General features: G+C 37.1%; 1 protein-coding gene across 1 annotated transcript in view; it reads right to left on the bottom strand.

Moving 5' to 3' along the window:
• Positions 1-22,225, bottom strand: part of LOC108685555 (nuclear pore complex protein Nup88) — a 69,196-nt gene that overhangs the window by 31,600 nt on the left and 15,371 nt on the right. The window lies entirely within an intron of this gene.

Below are 22,225 nucleotides of genomic sequence, written 5' to 3'. Positions count from 1 at the left end.
ATTATAAAATCGACAAGCAATGTCGATTTTATTAAATTTATATTTGAAAAGATAAATGGTACACCAAATAATTGAAATAAAAAAATATTGTAATATAAAGAGAGAAGAAATTTAAGAAAGAGATACATTTTATATCAAGAAAAATACATAAAAGTAAAACACTGAGAATTCTCTGATGACTGATAAGTATCACTTTACATTCCCCTTCAATATATTCTTCTCAATCAATTCTATCATAAAAAAGATCGTAAACAGACCCAATGCAATGTCACAAGAATGATATATCGAAACGATAGAAGTCGATTATGAAAATCGCGGCAATTGTTCATCGGCGATGCGATCTTTCTCGGTCTTGAGACGCGGGATTAACAACGGAAGCAAGTCGGCGACGAGTGCAAGATCGTCATATACGTAATAAATAAGAGTCATCTGTAACCGGTCGCGGCCGGTCAAACTGTTCGTTCGGCACGGTGGCGACGGCGGCAGCGTCGACGACGCCCCGAGTCCCGTCGGATGCGCCGACTGACGCTTTTTGTCATAGGTAATAAATTACCCATCGCGATATTTCTTATTGTTAGCGGGGTGCTACCGAGTGCGTCTGAGGGCTTGATCGGTATCGTGGTCTCCACGGTATTTATATATATAGCCGGTGTCGTGGTCGTTAATCAAAGATATATACCTTCGACCGCAAGCCGCTCCCCGTGACAGATCTCTTTTCTTCCTCTTCATTTGAGCTTGCTTTTATTAGTTTTGCACAAGTCTCACGATAGTGTGTTGTGTAACGAAAAATGTTGCACATTTCCGCCAATTAAAATTTGAATGTACGACTTATTGCGAATTCGATTGGACGTACTAATGCACATTAAAATCATTGTGCACAAATCGATATAAAGATGTGTGCTTATAATATAAATATAAAGATAGATTAAACAACGAAATCCTCAATATACTTTATTGTATTATTTGATAAAATATAATTGGGACATTTTATTCGAAATATTTTACTTTTACATTGAGATTAGATCAATATATAACGGCTTTAATTGCACTATAGTGCATCCAACCGAATTCCCTATATTCTTAATTAAATATTTTAATATAAATGTCGATAAAAACAATCTTTGAATTTGTGCATCGTAATGCTAGTTATAATGAGATGAGTGAAATGCGCAAATTTACATTAAAAGAAAGATTAATATGCAATAATAAGATTAGACTTATTCGAGGGAAAGATAGAGGCGATAGATCGAAAGTTGAGAGCTACTAAATTCGAACGTCGTTTGTAAAATTTCGCCGAATGGAAGATTGGAGGAACATTAAGGAGGCCATTATCCGGTGGCGGAAATCGTGTCGTTATAGGTTACGGAAAGACGGTCGCATTTTCCGAGCCATAAAGATCGGATATTGCGAGAATTATTCAGGATAATTTAAATTGCGCGTCATTCCCTTCTTCCATGCAGCCGTCGATTTTCCGCGAAACGCGTTCTCACCCAAAGTAGACACAGTATATGCGCTGCCAAGAAAACAAGGGCATAAATTATGTACGGATAGGTACTATAATTTAAATTGCGTTCCACGCTTCGGCATCCACGATATTTCGGAGCTGCCGTAAAATTCAAATCAGTTGCCATTACTTCTTCGCGCCAGACTCTTGTATAATCGGAAGATTGCTACTGATGTATTTCTCCGTACTAATATCAGCTATTTTGCAATCAGAAGATCAAGAAATAAAAAGAATATTGAATTATATTCACTTATATAATCTAATCTTCTAATAGCCAACCCTTTTAAATTTTAAAATAAGATTTTAATTAATCATATATAATCGCTGATTCTTTTGCATTATAATCCTATTGTATACTCACAAGTTGCCTCTTCTTTTTACCGAAAATAATTAAAGTCTAGATTCTTCGAATTTTATTAAATGAGAATTTTTGACTCCGACTAACATACATTTTTGTAATCAAATATTCAACATTATTAAAATATTTTAACGTAGCTACTACTCGCTTTTATCTTATATTTGCGAGATATAATCATATCAAATAATAATATAATCTTGTCGCATGAATTGGTAAGGCAGCGATGTTTCACTTGTCTGAGTGAAATGAAAATGCAGAAGAGTAGTACTGTCGATTTTCGTTCCGCCTATGCCATTGCGAGCGTCTGAGCTGAATGCCTGAGTTCGTTCTGAGCTCGTCACAGACGACATAAATCTATCTATCCACGTATAAGGATATAATATGAGAATCGGATCCGACATTACGTATGATGTATGGTGCTTGGCGGAAACACCCTCGGTGATTCCTCTCGCCTTTTCTCTTTTTCTCTGCGTCGACGCTGGAATTCCGTGCTTCGTATATTGATGCTCCAGTTGTCCTAAACCTCGTTCCCCCAAAAACCTACGAGGCGCGTATAAACACGAACGCATACACACGCACGTGGAGGAAAAGTACCCTCTTCCCAAATGTCAGCTTAAGCGGCTCTTCTCTGGCTTTGTCTACTTCGAAGTTACTTTTCGATTCGCGATTATCATTTGATGAATTGGAGAAATCGAGAAAGGTTATCGTTTAATCCTTAAATCAGTCATATACAACGAGAGTTGCAATGAAAAATTGTTTTGCAATAAAATTTTAATATTATTGTCCCTCCATGCTGAATTATTGAAAGATTATCCGAATAGGAGCAGACTATCATTATGATGTACTATAGCAATGTGAATTTGAAAATGTAACGTACATGATAGAGAAAGTTTAATGTAACGGACAATTGTAACATTTCGATGTGTCTAGACATTTATTATTTGATTATGGGGACGCTTCTCTCTCTCTCTCTCTCTCTCTCTCTCTCTCTCTCTCTCTCTCTCTCTCTCTCTCTCTCTCTCAAGAATGGAAAGACGAATTTCCTTTCTCCAGACGCGTTTGCCGATGTAGTTCGATCGTATTAAATCCCTCCCGACGCGGTTTCCGCCATCCTTTTTCTTTCCAAGGGGTAGAAGAAGCCTGATGTTAATAGTTTAATTGAATTCCGATTATCCGAAGAGGCTCCCCACCGCAGTTTCGCAATTCTGTTGTGCTATGAATCAAAAGCAGGGCGCGCCTGCGAGTGACGTAATTATTGAGACCTCGATTTTGCTAAAAAGGATCCCGCATTTTCCTCTTCCTTCGCCGTTGACTGAAATGACAGACGCATTAAAATATTAATGATCTCCGGTATCGGAAACAGACTTCGAAAAACGGCTTGGTCGCCCCGACCCTTCTACCAACATAAATCACTGCCAAAGCATTGATTCCTTACTTCCAAATGCCATCTTAGTGGTTCCGCCAAATGTCATAAGATGCCATTCAAATTTTACGTTACAATATTAAACTTCATAGGATTAAGATAAAATCTTATGAAAAATATTAGATGGTTTCTATTAATTATATTGCATAATAATGTCACATAAAAACTGTTATAACAATAATCGAATAAAATGGAAAACAATAATATCTAGTATAATAAAAATATCATAGTTCTATCACTGTATAATAATAGTAATACAATATTTGTTGTCTTTTCTTATTCAATTCGAGTGATAATATATACGTTAAATTATCTTCTTTTGTTATTTAACATTCAATGAAATATTACGTTTTGATACAGTAATTAATACAGATAAAGAAGTACGTTCCCACGCATTTTACGAGTTCATAAATTTTAGTCGTTAAATTCAATAAAGGAATAAAAAAAAACATTGAATACGCAAAACGTACGATTAATCTTTCTAGTGAGAGCTATCGGGGAGATGTTGCAGCACGGCATATGGGTCTGATATCGAGAAAGGATATCACCTGTTGCATCCGGAACGATGGGGTTGGGGTCACGAGGGTTACGGTTCGAAGGCTATTCAGGAGTTCGGGGTAGAAACGACCCTCGATTGGTCGTGTAGTGGCCAGCGAGTGGCTATATCTCTTCAAACGCAGTGTAATCGGAGATACCTCTGCGCTTTCTCTGTTCAGATGCAATCATCTAAATGGATATATTCTAGCAAGTGATCAATGATCCATTTTATTTTTACTGGAAAGACCATAATTTAAAAAAGATATAAACAATTGATTATAAAAGTTGTATGTTATGCAAGTGACATGCACTATGTTGGTTATTATTGCTTCACTAATTATGATCTTGAAGTGGATCTTTTTCTTATTTGATAATTCGTTTTCTGTAATAACGATAATTCTGAAAGCGCACAGTGCCTCGTATTACTAGATGATTTCACTTGCGTAAACGTGCCGAGCATAAATTTATACACAGGGGGTTTTGATCGTATTATCTTCGAGTAACAAACGTATAGGAAGGCAGCAAAAGCATGAGAGGGTAAGGAGATACATTTGAGGCCGTCGATCTCGACCTAGGTCGAGAGAGGGTCCACTACGACGGAGGGCAACTGGGATTCCTGTGGGATTCCCGGAACAAGCTTGGAATGCTTTATAAAGGGAACTGCTGACCAGCGTTTTACGGTCAAAATAATAATCTATTACTTAACAAACTGTAATTAACTGTAATAATTATATAAATTATATAATCATTTCAAAGAATTATTAATATGCTAGATGTCATTATTTAAAAAAATGTTGCAACTATATATCTAATAATTATTTTTCGCGTTTGATTACTAATCAATAATATATTAAACATTTGTGTTATAATACAATATATAATATAACAATACCTGCATTAATGTTCATTACTAAAATAATGTGCTAAAAATTAATATATTGTTAAAACATTAATATATTGTTATTTATAAATTTTTTATAACTAAAATTTATATAAATAAAATAAATTATAATTATAATTTGGGAAATCATTAAAAAAAAAGAATAAATTAGAGAGAAAAATATCTATGTCAATATACAATTAATAAATAGATGTTCTGATTAATATCGGCAGATAAGAGAGTTATTATCACCTGCTATTAACAAAGTCATGGTTCGCATGAATGTACTTAATTTATCAGTGATTCGTGGTATTAGGGGTAACGAAATGGATGAATGAATGAGCGAACGAACGAACGAACGGACGAATGGGAGTAACTACAGGGATGAAAGAAATTCCAATAAGAGGATGAAGACAAGTCCGGGTAAGAAACGAGCCCATTTTGATAATGGGTTCGTATACCGGGGACCAACGCACATGGCTCTGTGGGGATTTGGTGAGCTATCGCTGTCGGATCACCGTGAAAAGCGAAGACACTTACGTGTATGAACTGACACACGCGAAACGCTTGAATAACGCGCACATTCATAGATTTCAATTGAAACACTTTCATCCCTTTCTTTGAATTATAATTCGATAGCGTCATACACATTTACTTCCATCATTATTTTCTTATTCTGATAAATTAGTTTTGTAATTGTAAGAAAATAGTAGAATTTCACAACATGGAAGAAAAATGGATTAAAACAATGCGCGATCTAGAATGTCAACGGTGTATACAAATATTATATAAATTTGCATTTTTCAAATTTTCTTTCGTAATTACATTTGTCGCAAGATTTTTGCTAGCAGTTTTCACCCGCGATAATCTTAACTCTAATGAATGTAGTGTCCAATGAGTTAATGTTTCAAGCAGGAAACTCTTCTTTCTAAAATCGTCCTCTTTATTTCAGTGTATTTAATCGGTCCTACCATCATTAGCACTCTTTTCCGACAAGAGCTAAAGCCGGGGCTAGAATGTCGTTGCGGTTTACGTCGAACCTGCCAGAAAGGTTAATTTTAACGAATTCAACGAAGCAAGAGAGGTCGGAGTTTAACAGGATAAGCTAATTGTGGGGTATTGGCTAAGAAGTCGGGAGAAATGAGGACGTGGTGACGAGAAGTGAGAGCAGCACAGAAAGAGAGACAGAGAAAGAAGAGATCTCTTCTCCCGGCGTTAGTCGAGGATCGTTAGCAGCCGGCAGGTGACTGGAATTATAATGCAGTTTCTTACCGGAGATCCGGAACGAGAATTCTGTTTTCCACGAGCTTTCGATCGAGACGAAAGATGCGCTGAGGAAAAGACAGCATTAACTGTCCTAACATTGCATAGCCAATTAAGTTTGGTATTTATTTATACATGTGAAAAGATATACTCATAGGTAATAATTATACGAATATATTTGTAATAAATTAATAGCGATTAATAGCAATTTTGTCTGTTTTTAATAAAAAATGAATGAAATTTTTTAAACTGCTCACACGAGTTTTCATTTTAAAATAAATTAAATTAGGATTCTAGGTGAATATAAATAAATAAATTTTGTACGGACACTTTGATGGACATTCGGCGGATAAAGAAAAGAATAAAGGCGAAAGATACTTTCAGATATCATTAATCATTCGTAGAATCATCACTGAGTTATCCATTTGAGGGACGACGGGCGTATAATAGATATTACAGTCGAAGACTATATACTTAGCTTTATTTCTGGTATAACGCATGTGAACGTTGAAGCAAACTCTTAAAGACGTCAAGATAAAAATATTTCGTTTATTTATTTTTTTCTGTTTATTAAAATTATTTTTTCTATCCCAAAAAAACGCAAAATTATTAAAAAAATAAGTAACAACATATTTTTAATATGTAATTAATCAAAGTTTAATTTTGTTAAAGTCAATTAATGTTAAATTTAATTATTTTTTTCTTGCTTAATGTTCAATAGAATTACAGATTAGAAATCATTGTTTTAGAATTAATACGACTTAATATATTGATGCAGCTAATGGATTGTAAATCCAACTTAATTTATATTTGGGCCAAATATCTCGACGTAGTCCGAGTCACCGAAGTTATCTGTCATTTGGAAGCTTTCGTTTCGACCGAAAGACGAAGTAGAAGAACGAAGCGAACCTCCTCAATCGTCGCTTTATACCAGAGGATTAGATTAAGTCCGCCAAGAAAAATCTATCTAACCCCCTAGAACGTCTTGCTACGATCCGAGGGAGCGGACGAGCTGGAAAAAAGAAAGCAATATGGCCGGTTGTCCTGACTTGGATCTCTCGCAAAAGATATCCAGCTTTCGTGAGAGGGATAGTCGTCGGAAGGTCCAATGAAGAAGCGACAAGGAAGAGAGGTTGAATCTCGTAAGGGGAGTGAAGCGGGGAAAGCGTATGAAGGGTACCGCTATCCGTAGGTAACCCAATTTAGATCGAGTGCCGAGCATTTGTTATGGAAGCACGGATCCTGCGCCTCGTTCCACAGGGGTACGGTTCGTTTTTATTTCCTATTATTTATCTAGATAAATAAGTCAGTCGCAGTTCTCTCAGCTTGGATTGTCAGTATCCTTTATTATCGAGAATGTCCCATTATGAAGATTTACGGAACAATGATTGAAGTGAGAGTCTAGAACGACCGAAACGTTGGAAGAGGGCTACGTAATTATCTCTTAAGTTAGAAGTTATACGCATGATAGTTACTTATAATAAATAGAAAAGATTTTTATTTGTAATAAGAACTGTCGAGCTTCTATTACAAAAAATTGTGTTTCTTTTTTTCTTGAAACTTGTCGTATATTTCATGTAACTACAATGTAACGTAAATATAATTGATTTCGCAAATCATTTTATTTATTGTATATATATAAATATAATAAAATAAAATTTAATATACACTTCTAATTTTCTATATAAAAATATAAGTGAAATTTAACTACGGAACTAAAATAGATTATAAATGTATATATGCTTGCATTATTTTCAATATATTATCAATATTTCTGCAAAATCAAATTCATTAAACAATCAATATTTATTTGCACTTACTAGTACGAGAACCGAGTTAATTAATATAGATGTAATCTTAAAAATAATACGTGTATTAACACGGCGTGTTTGATACGGCACATTTTAGGTCGCTCGGCATACACGAGTGCGGTTGAATATGGAAGTAGTAAGCAGAGCATAATTACAATGAGCCGAAATTACTAAATGCGCCCAAAGCGTTTAACGAGGGAACGGTGTTTCAGCATCGGCGAATCCGCGTCGTGTGTTTTTGTCACGTGAAATTAACGCGCGCGCTCGTGGATCCAAATGGTAATACCCGACAACGACAACGACAACGAAAACGACAACGACGACGACGTTGTCGGCGACGATGTCGACGATGGGGTTAAAGGTGGCGGACGCGAGTTACATGCGTATAATAATCATTACGAGCCGCAAATGTTCGGTCCTCCAGATCCGGCGTACATATAGTAGTGCACGAAAACGGTTGCAACTATGAGAGAGTGAGAGAAAGATAGAGGGGAAGAGGGTGAAAGGGCAGAGATGAGAGCGCGAAGTGGCATATTCGGCAAAGGATTAACGTAACCGCGAAATGTTTCGGTGCTGTTTACGATCAGTCCGATATATCCCGCGAGTTACATCACGGATAATTAATTCCGCAAACCAGTGACATTTTTAATTAGTAGCACACGCTGGCGGAAACGTTGTAAGTAATACCGGAAGTCGGACGACGGATTCGGTTATCACCCGACGCACTGTCTGGATGGGACTTTTATGAATGTTGATGATGTAATTATGTTTTTTTTATTAACACATGATAATTTCACAGAGAAAAGCTTCATTAAAACTTGATGAGTCTTCGTCGTTTTATCGTTCTAATGCGTATTGTCGTTTCTGAATTTGTTGCCTAATGTCGACTTCATTGCCATCGAATTTCAGGAAATTATTCCCTTATATTATTTTGCCGACATTTAGGAAATTATCTTTCAATAAATGCTGAAATTTGACACGTTTATAATTCAGTTGTTGATTACATTCATTTAATTACTGAATATTCTTCGTTAAATTATTTATCGTCAGTCATGTTTCTTTTAATAATAAAAATATAATAAAAATATATTTATAGAGTTCCCTTTTTTTAAATAACTTTTCACAACACAAATTTTCTTAGAAGAAAAAAAAATTAGAAAAAATCCAAGTACATGATATCCAATATTTAAAATTCATTTCAATCGAAATATGAACTTTACAACAGGGACTTATAAGTGATCGCAGAAAAGGATCGTACATGACGGGGAAGTCGATTCTCAAAAAGTTGCCTGCCGAAGACCGGAAGGTCCTCGACGACAAACGTAAAGGGGGTGGGTCAAAAAGGGTAGTTCGCTTCATTGTTTCCGCGGTAAAAGGTAGGCTAACAGCAAGGCTAGTGCGAGGGAGGCTGTATCAAGGGTTGAGAGCGACAAGACTGAAAGAGTGAGAGAGAAAGAGAGAGAGGGCGATGGAGGGTCGAAACGGGGTAGAGGCCTCGAGCAATGCCGGGGGTATTCCGCAAGTGTAAATGCCAAGTGAACAGTTCGAGTGAACAGCCCTTCAGTGCTCGCGGCTCTCGACCTTTATAATCCGGGCATAATTACTGGGCGGACGGTAACGACGGCGCCCGGCCGCTGCCATACATGAGAGATTAATTGTTATTAATTATTTTCCCGCGGTGGGTAATTGCGTCATCGTAGCACCACCACCAGTATGTGGGCCTTGCTCGTTCAACAATGAAACGGCTACCGGCATTCTCTTTATAGGCCTAGTTGGAAGCGGACGCTCGAAAACTGCAACTCCCTGTGCACCTCCACAGGCAGACATTCCTACCGGGAGTGGTGGATTCTTTCAAACGTTGCACTTCTTGGCCACAAACGATTCGGCTCAAGTGCCGAGTTCTTTTTTGACGCTTCTTGTTCTTGGATTTTTATTTGAAGATCATATAAGGGCCCTCCGCGTTGCCTGATTTCGTTAATGTCTGGCTTGCATCATTCAGAGATTTCAAATATACAGATATACAAATATATAATATATCTAATAGCTTATATTAAATTTTTTTTATCGATTTTCAAATGTTCGATAATAAAATAAACCTTAATCAATATTTGTAGGTCTAGTGAATCCGAGTAGTTTTTTCAACTATACGTTGTGAAAAATTATTTATAATCATTATTTTTTATAATCTTATATAATATTATTAAGATATATATAATTTCAATATCAATTAAAGGAAATTTTTTGAAGCGACTACCGATTAGAGATTAACATTTTTACATGATGTATGTTTAAAAATTTGTAAAAAAAAATATATTAAAAAAAATTATAAGATATTATATCGCAATATATTTAAAGAGACAAATGATTATTTATAAAATAAATAATGTTGTAATTATTTTGTTAGTTTTCATCTTTGGTGACATTCAATATGTAAGCATCTATCTCTATATCGAAAAGCACTTTATCCGTCAACTCGAGATATATCGTTTAGGATACCGTAAAAGACCATGTTTCTTTCTCTTTTGTGTGACACTAATCGCTTACGGCGTCGTTTCGCTAACGGCAGCGCAATAGCACTTCCGTTACTATGACCATTATATTGCTTCTTGGGGAACGGTAAGACCGCGACACTCGAGGCAGAGGGTATCGGATCAGAAGAGATCTCGTTGTTTGCGACTGAAGTGGGTACAATATTCTGAGCGTGTTCTTTTTCAACGGTTAGAAACGGTTAGACCTGCCGGGTCAAATCCCTTCTGTATATATCGGTTGGACTTGCCCCAAAGGGAACATGTAGGATTTAAGAGTACTCGGGGCATCATAGAGCGTGAGCTACGTTAGATATCAAAACTAAGATTCGTATGTTAGTTGTCAGATAAACAAACTATTTTGTGAACACAAACCACAGCAATTGCGACATATTTTACACATTATAAAATATTAAATTATAACACACGTGCTCTCTTGATAATGATGATCAAATTATTTTCGTCTAAGAGTAATTATTGTTCTAATTAAAATTCAAATGTTTATTACTTGGTAATAAACTTATTATTGACTCTAATTATATATTTTTATTATATTTTTAATAATTTAAAGATAAAAATTCAAGCTCTAACGTAAGAAAAATAATTACGTAAGAAAAATAAATTTTTAAAGTTAATATTTGTTCATCATTTTCTTTCAATAATTACAATAATTAAAATCATATTTAACAATCAAATCGTAGCAAAGATGCGAGATATATTTGAATATATCAATGATTTCGACAGATCTTATACATGAAGTATCTCGTGATACAAAAGCAAAACATGACGATCTAGACCCCGAGGGAGACATATGCTTTCAGCTAGGTAGACAAACGCGTGTAAGTCGAGAAACCCCTGCAGTAGCAGCGGCAAGGGATGGAATGTGCTCTCCGACGAAACGTAAAAGAGAAAAGAGCCGGGAGAGAGGGGAGGGGAAAGATAACACACGAGACATGGCGTAAGAAAGAGACAGAATCAGTGTGAGGAGTCTCACACGTGGACAAGGAAAGAGAGCAAGAGAGGGACAAAGACAGAGAGAGGTAGAGAGAGGGAGTAGAAACATGGGGTGGAGTTTGGTCGACCGAGGCTGTCCGCAATTAAAATAATTCCCTTTCTGCTTGCAGCCGAGCGGAAAGAACTTACCAGCACCCTCCCGCGGGTACCCCCGGGGTGCTACCTTCCTCCTTCACCCCCTTTCTCTCCTCCTTCTCCATCTCCTGCCATAGCTCGTTTCTAGACCGTTGTCCTCCTGCACCCCGTGCCTCCTGACGCATCCCTTAACGCCGCGCTGGTAAGCATAGCTATTTTAATTGTGTCGTCCTCCGACGGGATGACCGGTCCGCGCGGGACGGCGCGGAATAAACGCGCACCCTCTTGCGGAAACTCGGAGATCGGGCAAAAGGCCGAGTATGTGGCCACATTATTATGCCTCGCTCGCGAGAATTGCGATGGGAGAACCAGGGTGATTGCATCAGCGGAATAAGGGACTAGGTGTAATCTTCCACAGTCACTGGAGTGCGGAATCCTGCCCGGAAAGATGACGTTCTAGCTCTTGTCGTTCTGGATTTCCGTGGTCATGTAAAATATATATAGATATACATGATAAAAGTAATCATTCTTTTTTTCCTTATCTTTTTATCGTACACAACAAATCTAGTATGTTATAAAAAACTATGCAATTATGATATATAATTAATAATTTTTATATAAAATATAATTTACATAAAAATATAATTTTTACATAAAATTTATTTTTTTAATTATCGATTGATTTAAAAAAAAGTTTAATATCATGACAAACTTCATAAAATATATATCATTTTTAACTTTAAAAAAACTTTATTAAAAGTCGGATGTTTCACATCTTTTACCAAGCGTGCACATTTTACACGCCCGAGGATATACTTACGCGAATCGTATACGTAGGTTTCAGAGAGATGACGCAAAGAGCGAACCAAACAGAAAAAGAGAATTACAGATCCAGACATATAGAAGATAATCTCGCGTGGAAGATAATCTCGAAGGAAGGAGTCGGTCTCGTATTTCAAACGGCGTTTCTTTTCGCTCGCAGCAACCACTGAAATTTTATACCACACTCGGTGTATTTCTTTGCAATTACGATTCTCCGTTGCGAAAATGGACATGTCTCACAAACGTTCAACGACGTTTCTGTTTTCCTTTCTCTTTCTTTAGCAATAGAACGTGCGTGGAGTGGTCACGATGTTGCGTCGAGTAAAAAAGCAAAAAAAGAAAATATTCGCAAAACGATGGCGGCGGCGAATAAGAGTGATACCATAGACCATGACGAGCGAAAGGGTTTATCGCGCTTAGGTGGTTGTCGCAAACGCAAGTGCGGTTGAGATTAATCTGGATGCGAGGTTAACCGCGAGGTTAAGCCCACTCAAAAGCGACCGTGAAATGTGCTGTTGGCTCACGAATTCACAACGGACCATTCTGCTCACACCCGTTTTTCATGGTTGGTGTCGACTGTCAGTTGATTGTCTCCTTCCTGCTTGCTGTCGAAATCAATGAGCTGTTTTTTTTGTTCTCATGGGAATGGATAAATGTCAGGTTCACGATGTCGTCTTTATTTAAAAAGACAGGTTCCTTTTTTGGACACGTGAGAAACGGCAAAGGAGAGATACATGATATATATTGTTTAAAGACAGTACGACGTAAATATAGAAGTCTTTCGAACAATAAATCCTAGTGCAATGCTTGTGATTGCGGAGGAAAAATCTTTTTAAGTATTTGAAGACATGGTTTGTCTCTTACATAAGTATATAAATTATATATGGATACAAATATATACTTATATTTAACTTCATGAAATATATACACCCAGAGAAAAGATCGCTTCGATTTAAAGAAATTTCGGTTAAAGAACAAAATTTCTTTGATTTAAACATTATTTTTTTAAATTAAATTTCAAAAAGTGATGTTCAAATTAAAAAAATGATGTTCAAATCAAATAATTTTTTTCTTTAACTCTACAGCAAAGAAACATTTCTTTAAATCGAAGAAATCTTTCTCTGAATGTAATTTTTAAATAGATTTATAATTAATTACATAATAGGGACAGGGAATTAATTACATAATAGGGAATTTATAACAGAAAAAGCATTAACAGAATTTCTGAAATGTTTTTAACACACTCTGTATACTATAATTTGCCGAAACGATACATAAGAAGATTTAACTTTGATTCGCCTTGGCATGCACATTTACGTCAAAGTTTCGAAGATGCACTTGAAGTTTCACAGCATCCGTTTGAAGAAGAGAGGAGTACAGGGCATGTCATCAGCTCGTTACGCGCCAATTAAATGCGTGCAGTTGGCCTGCCAAAGATATTAGAAGCATCCAAGCGAGCTCGGCCGGGGCCGAGCAAAAATAAGTAATTAGAAATACCGCATGGGTAATATACGGTGCAATTAAGACCGAAAGAGGGCCACCTAGCTGCCGGCAACACAGCGTTCTCTTCACCCTCGCCGTGCCGTGTACCCTACCTCCCCTTCGCGAGCTTCCGCGGAAGCTGCTGCTGTTGCTGGTGGTGGTGCGCCGTGCAAAGGGGGGTGGAGCCTCACCCGGATGCGGATTCATAATTAAACACGCCCTTAAAACAAAATCATTACGGCTGTGTCGGCTGGGGCGGTTTCCACTCGTCCTCTCGCCCACCCCTCTCATCCTTCTCGCATATCCTCTTGCCCTCTAACCATCCCCTTTTCGTTCTACTCGCGGTAGGTAGGTGAGCCCTGCTCAAGTGGGTGGAAAAGGGGCAGAGAAAGACAGACACGAGAGAGATGTGCCAAAGGGACGCCTCGAAATAGTGTGTGCTGTTGGAACGGTGTAGAAAGGGGACAACGGGAGGGATGATTTTGTCGATGTCCTCTGCCGCGCGTTCCTCCACCATGCGTCTTCGCGGATACCTGGACACGCGCATTGAGAACATGTACGGTTACAAGAGCGGGTGCAATACATTCGTAAGCTTGTGCGCCAGTAACAAGTAGGGGGAGAATCGGAGAACGGTAAACCTACATCACACACCGCCGTGTTGCCCCTCTTCTAACCCCTGAGTAACTTGCATCGACGGGGATGGGTCGTGCGTTCTGCGAGAGCTCGCGGGTCGTGCACGCCTCCACTATGAGAAGCCTAATTCGAAGCGCAACCTGACCGGAATCCGCGGCAAGATTCTCGCGATTTTCTTTAGGTCGCGTCGATTCGCCCCATGGGATACGCAATTAGGATTTAACGAATCTAACGAACAGCAGTTCGTTTCTCTTCTGTCTCTTCTTTATTGACATAGCGAAACAAAGTTTAATGCTTTAGTTGTTAACTTAAGTGATTGAGATAAATTGTTTGTGTTGCAGAATTTATTTATATTAACATATGATAAAATTAAAATTACATTTTAATATTTAAATTATTCTATTATATAATATATAAATATTTAATTATATTCTATACAGAAATAGTTTTCTAGAACTTTTCTTGTCAACTTAGCGTGAGTCTTATCACAGGAATGCAAAAGCGATATAGATTACATTATTTATTAAATTAATTACAATTTTAAGTTTTGTATTGTGTAGAACTTTTAGATAAAATCAAAACTTAAGTATGATAAGTGATTTTATAATTATAATATGCATTTGAATAAATGCTATAAATCTTGTCAATGGGGTGTAATATGACATATCAAAAAATGTACATTAAAAGCAGACATTACAAACGACTAAGAACGTAGACTCTATCTAAACAGAGAATTCCGGCCCGAATGGAAGGGAAAACCACGCAACATAGCTGCACTGGCAGGGAAAATTCCGTAAACAAAATTTTTCATACAAAAACTCTGATCCCCTGGGGCACGTATTCGCGTGATGTATTTACGAAATGCACAAAGGACCCAGGGTTTCTATTTCCTCGGAAGCGCGCGGCGTACGTCGTTGGTGCCGACGCCGCGCGGTCGAGATAGTAGCGGAGCCAGGATTCGTTCCAATCGTAAATTTCATCCCCACTATAGAGGGTAGCAACGTAGCTGCGCTACGTACTCGACTGGCTGTCGAGCAAGTGGATTCACCGAGTCGTACAAAACGCTGGACTAACGCTTCGAAACGAGAAAGAGAGAGAGAAAGAGAGAGAGTGCTCGTCTCTCCCTTCCGCAGGTGATGTGAGGTAGGGACAGTGCGGGGGTGAATGAGGCGATGCCGTCGTCGAAGCCGGGGGTAGTGGAGGCGCAACTACTTTGGTCTCGTAGGGGTGGAAGCGGCCGTCGCCGTCGCCGCCGCCACCACCGGTTCCGCACACCTCACTCCGCGATGGTTAGGACGGGAGGTTGGGCGTGCGAACCCGACGAGGCATCCCGGGATTCGAACTGGTACCACCCACAAGGTCCATCGCGCCGGTCCGGCCGCCCTCCCCCGCACTATTTTCTCTCTCGCGACGCTACGTAACGAACGGAAGTTCTTCCCCCCTCTTTTCTGACCCGTCGTCATCGTTCCCCTTACTGGTACCATCGACCAGTCATTGAGTAGCCTTCTCGGATTCGTTAAGAAGGCCTGCATGCGCAATGCACCTTGCATCTTCGTGAAGACGCGAGGATGAGATCTTTCGAGATCTTTCCGGGATACAGATATTTTACTTTGCGACGTTTCGTAAATTGCATAATGATTCTTAATGATGTAGAGCAATGTGACAGAATTGCTAGATGAGAAGATGTGATCACTTACAACTTCAACAATGATTAATAGAATGCTGTATTTTTTTTAATTTTTGAAAATTGAGATGCAATAATAAACTTCTTTCTATTAATTCATTTATTAGTAAAATGTTTTTGTTAGATTAATCAGTTTTATTGTAAATCTTACAGCTATTGCAAAATCTAGCATGCATCGTAGAGAGATTTGGTAGTAATAGAGGTTGCATTCTTCTAAAGTTTATAGCATCACGTCGTCCGTTTGTCACTTCGCTTATTGTCAGAGGTAAAAGAGGATTAAGAAGAAGAAGAAGGAGCAGGAGCAGTAGCATATAATAGATGCAGTTGGAAGAAGGCGAAAAGCAACGAAATGAAACGTTCGCAAACGAGTCACGATCCCCTAATTAGGGGACTAAATACCGCTGACGTTTTTTGCCGTTGCAATATTATCATATTTAGTATGCGCACTTAGGAAGCCAGCTTAAATAAGCCCCGGGACCAGACGAGCTTGGAAACTCCGCGCCGGGCGAGAGCACGAAGTGCAATAAGTTCCACTGGTCGAGCTGCACGTCGTATATCTGCAGGAGCTTTAAACTGGTGGTCCACGTGCTGGCGTTTCTCAAGAGAAAGCATAGATTCTCGAAAAAATCGCACAAAGCCCTAAAAGAACATATCTCTATCGAGATCAAAATGACTTTGATTATTTTTGATTGGACGAATCGCAGCTGATGTTGCTTCGAGCTTCGATTTCTGGCTTCGACCGGCATTGAAATCTCCTCTCTATCATGGCTGCGAATTGCAACCGCATTTCCTGCCGATCTGATGTTCTCCAATCATACATTAATGTGAGAGAAAATGCGTTGGCATTGTAAATGTATGACAGAATTTAAGCGGCATTCGATATATTAAAAATCATTTATATCCGTTCAATTAGGATATAAGTGACCATATGATATTTGCAGTCTCTTTACGGAGAATCGATTTATGAAAAGTGACAGGAACAAGGATGAAGATAAGAAAAGGGATTATCAAGTCACGTCAAGCTGGCATTCCTGGTAGAGATGTCACGGGGTGGTGTTGGCGAAGACGGTTAAGAAAAGTTTTGGTAACGAGAGAGAAAAGGACGAATGATGAATGGAACGTAAGAGAAAGAGAGAAGCATCAGCAGGCTACGAGAGGTTCTAATTTACCGGGACGCAGGGACTTTGCGTCTGAGGCTGGAGCTAACTGCTAATTTAAGGGTTAATTCCTTGGGAGACAAGTTGACAGAGTTACGGCGAAAATATTCATGGCATTATGCATATGCTTAGGCGGATAAGAGGACGTCGCTAATAAAAATTAAAAAGTCTAATTGCGAAAGAGTTGTCTTAGTGGCATTAAGACTCGTATCAATTTCTTCGTTTTCTCTGAGCCGCGAAGCAAACATCGAGTTTTCTCCATTACTGTCAAAAGTTATAGTTTCATTTACCATTAATCTACTTCATTTAATAACTAACGGTATCCGTCAGTATTCTTGATTTTATTCCATTTTAATTGAAAGCATTAAAATTGCAAGAAAGTAAAACAGTAAATATTTTAAATTGTCATAAATGTCTCACTAAGAAATAATATTCCGCAATAATTTTTATATAAATAAATATATTGTTCAGTTTTTAATTATCATATATTTAAATTATAGAAATTTTACTACACACACACAGATATAAAATTTAATAAATTACTACTGTAAAATAACTATATAGGGCTACGATTTAAAACAGGATTGAAGAAAACTTCCTGCGTTCCCGTTTAAATTTCAATCGGAACTAATAAAATATTCCTTCCTTAAATATCTCTTCCTATCGAAAGAGAGACGCACCCTCGATGCCCAAATCGTCTTTCGTCTGCATCGTCGCTTTCGTAATTTGATTTTCGCCTCGGGCGACAAAGGGCCATTGCAATTTCGTACTTCGACTTCTTTTCCCCACGATATTTCCGCTTCACGTTCGACGACATATTGAATCGGCAATTGTATACACAGAATGGAGAAGCGCAACAAGAATGACGGAAAAAAGTCTCTTGCGTGGGTAGAAATGGCACTCGGGGGTGATCTTACAATGAAATACATTCACCCTTTCTGTTGCCATTTCCTTCTTGTGACAATAAGATCAGAATTGAATGACGAGAAATTTTGATATTACTTCAATATTTTTATATCGAAATCGAGACATATTATAATATATTCACATTATCGAGGACGTAAAACTCAAATATGTGGATTTTTTCGAGATTAGTAAATTTTGTTTAGCGCGCGCGCGTGTGTGTGTGTGTGTGTGTGTGTGTCTTATGTCAAGCAACGTACATTACGATGAAGAATAATTGTGTAATATCTCAAAGTTTAGAATATTGCAATGCGATGTTGATAAGTAAATGATATTTAGTATAAAATTTCTAATGCCATTTACGATATAATTTTGTTCATTGTCAATGGGAACAGAAATTAACATTTCAACTGAAAGTTTATAAACATATCTCGTTTAAGTAGCAAGGATTTCATACATTGTACGCATAACGGAAGTGTCATACGTAAAGGTACACGTGTAGGCGCGTGACAAAAATAATTAATTTAATAAATAATTTCTCGCTCTTGCGATTATTTCTTGCGCCATTAAATGCTTGATGAATCTTTCATACACACGATGTTAATTTAAAAGCTGCGTGATGTCGTTTGCACTTCGTAACTTTCGTCGCTACATCGGTGCGCTTGTGGTGAGTAAAAAAGTCGCACGAGGGTTGAAAAGCCCGACAGGAGCCTGACAGTCGGATTTGTACATTTTAAGTAGTAAGCCGGCTCTGTTCCGCTTTCCTTCGGTCCCTTATTTCGCGCGATAAATAAGGCCGTAACTCCGCAGCGAGGGCGATAATTAAATCGAGACATTTCGAGCATTTACCAGATCTTTTTTTCGTTTCCAAACAGAATTGAACTATATTGACCGAAAATGAATGTGCCTTAAATAACAGCACGCTAAGTGTAATTCCGCATTATTGAATCATCAAACAAGAATAAGAGAAATTCACAAAACATCAAATACGTTGTGAATTTATTATTTTGTTTAAATGCGCGATAAATCTTCGAAAAAGTCATTTTGCAATAATTTATCAATGCTTAAAAAATAATTTAACGAGAAAAATGTAATTAAAAAATAATAATTTTAATATCTGAATAATATTCATTTCTTGCCTTTAACATGTAAACATTTCTATTCATTTAAATAAAAATTGTTCAGTTTTTTCTTCTCATGTACATTTCTTGCGAGAAAAAATTAGTACATTAGCTATGCTGGCGATCAAAGCTGTGCCTAATATGATAGTGGAGTTACGGACTATCATTCCCTCGTGGCACTAAGTGAAGTACGATATCGCTGTCGTTAAAGCAGCCAAGTTACAATATGCTACCCCCTTTCCCGGTTGTCGAAGGACCACGTTCGTCGAGGCGAGAGGGACGCTTGTAAAAATAAAGGAAATTTATTTGCGTAATTTGAGCGGAAGCTGAGAGAGTTCGCATTCTGTGATCACGTCTCTTCTTCTCGCGCCTTCGCCATCGCCATCGCCCTCCCTGTCATCACCGACCTAGTCGACACCGGTGGTACAGTGTCGCGGAGAATGGCAATATAGTTTCCCTAATGGCGCTTAAAAATCTTGAGAGGATGATATTAAGAATGTGACTACCGCGATGCCCGGATCCATGGAAGAAACGCAAGACAAAGACAACGAACAAAACGAATACTTCGGCTTTACTTATTTTTTGTGAATTTATAATAAATTATCAGAAAAGATATAATAAAAAGAAAAGATAAAATCATTAGATAAGATACCTTAATCAAATTTATAATTTATAATTTATAAATTTACTTACACATCTATGATTATAAATTAAAAGAATTGATTAAAAGATTTTTATGTCAAGTTATTCTTATAAAATATTATGTCATGTTTTTATATATAGGTAAAATTAAGATAATTTATCTTCGATTGTACTTTATATTTGTTGCTAATTTTGTCATATGATATAATTTTAATGATTCATAAAAATAAAGATTTAAGCATAAGGTAATTTTTTAAAATGCTTATCTTTAAAATGTAATTTACATTATATTTTGAATGAGTTCTTAAGATACTAAAAATCAAAACATTTTCTGAATATTTCAAGATTATTATTTTCATGGAACATTCACATATTATGTACTTATTACTTTACATATTAGCAAAAAATTGATGATTATAGAAAAGGAAATAAATTCGATTTTTAATTATTTACAAAGAGAAACGAGTTAAATGCGCAGTCGGCGGTACTCTACCCCTCAGCACTCTTTCTAGCGAATAGCAATATAGTTTCCTTAATGGCACTTTAAAAAAATCTTAAAAAGACGATATTAAGAATGTGACTACGACGGAAGAGAGCTAAGGGTGGGAGACACAAGAGGACATCCAGAGTGGAGGACAGGCCGGAGGTGGTTACGAGGGTGGGAGTTAGCAGCCGTGGTTAATCGCCGTAAGACAACCGGAGAAATGAGCGAACAGTAACGCGGGAGGTGGCCTCGGGTGGTTCCCTCCCCGAGGAGTTCACGTTCAGAGATGGGATTGGGGTGGAATTTAAAGAAGTGTCGAGTGGCACACGGCATGGAGTAAGGTGGAAAAAAACGCGAAGAAATTAAAGATGAACCTTCAGTGAAATGGGGCGTGAGTTTATAAGGACTTCCCGTTTTTCAAGATACTTGTGCTTCGCGTTTTAAATCAAGGATGAATGTCATTTTGTTAGCTCGATCGAGCTGCATCTTAGAAATAAAATTTTATACATCTGCAAGAACGTGCGAGATTGATATCGCTTGCGTTTGTGTATTCTCAAAATCATATATTACACTGAAAGTGATGCTACATATATTATAATTGAGGATTGTTGCAGATAATATTTTGATAAATAAACCAAAATATGTAAATAATAAGAATAATATTATTATTAATATTAAGCGTTGTTAACGTAGTCTACAACAAATTTAATTTTTTATTACGTTGAGAATAAGAAAAATACAATCATGAATATTTAATTATCCGAGTAAATATTTTTTAATTTTATTTACCGCATGGTGTGAAAAACATTACGATGAATCTTCGTAAAGTAAGATGGCAATGGTATCTCCTGAATACAAAATATCAATCAGCTGTAGGGGTGGCTGGCGTAAGAAAAATACTTAGTAATTACGGACTCCCTACACTACGGGGCGACCCCAATCAGCGAGTAAATACTGTCGTAGTCACACAACAACTCCATAAGGAGATTTCCACTTCTTTTAAAAGGACTGCATTATTTAAAATAAGACACCCCATTTCTCAGTGTACAAAATCTCTGTAAAGCCCTACTTTTTCAAAATTTAAAAAAAAGAAGCAAAGTTCTGGTTACTCCCAGAGAAGAATTCTAAAATTCCCAATTGATTTTAGAAAGAGTTTCGTTAATATAAAAACGATGAAAAATATCATTTGAAATAATTGGGGGGCCAACTTCATGATTCTGAAACTTTGAAGAATTATAACTTCTCCATTTTTTATTTTAGCACTTTGATTTATATAAGACAATTGATAGAACTCTTTGGGAAGCTGCCAAAACTCTGAAGAAAACGTTGGCTATCTGAAAGTTTTTCAAAAAAATTTCTTTTGAAAATTTTTTTTTTAGAAATTCGGCCTTCGGAAATTTGTTAGTCTTAGTTTTGATAGCCCCCTAAAAAGTTCTAATGATTATGATTTATGATCAAACTGCTAAGATAAAAAACAAAAAAGTTATATCGCTTTGAAGATGATTCTAAATTCAAATTCTTCTAAGTCCGTATATATAGATCACAAAAATTTTTTCCGGAAGTCCAGCATTCTGACATGAGTTCTAGTAAAAGATTTCTAACAATTAATCTTAATAAACGATCAATGTACGGAGAATTTAATACTCTTTATGAGCTAACTTATTGTTCTAATCTTGATTTTATTATTTTAATTGTTTATAAAAAAATCGATTTTATGCTAACTTTTAAAAAGTTAGAATGCCCATTAAAAATAATAACGATAACATATAATAAAAACGCTATATTATAATTTAATGCTAATTAATACACTCCTGCTTTTAATACACTCCTGTTTAAATTTCGATGCACGCCCGAAACAACCTCAAAACGTGTGTCGTACAATAGAAAACTACCAAATTAAGCACATA

The sequence above is a fragment of the Atta colombica genome, unplaced genomic scaffold (assembly GCF_001594045.1).
Source record: "Atta colombica isolate Treedump-2 unplaced genomic scaffold, Acol1.0 scaffold155, whole genome shotgun sequence".
Classification (NCBI taxonomy): Eukaryota; Metazoa; Arthropoda; class Insecta; order Hymenoptera; family Formicidae; genus Atta; species Atta colombica.
The sequence above is the reverse complement of the archived record's forward strand: the minus strand, read 5'-3'. Positions and strand labels throughout refer to the sequence as shown.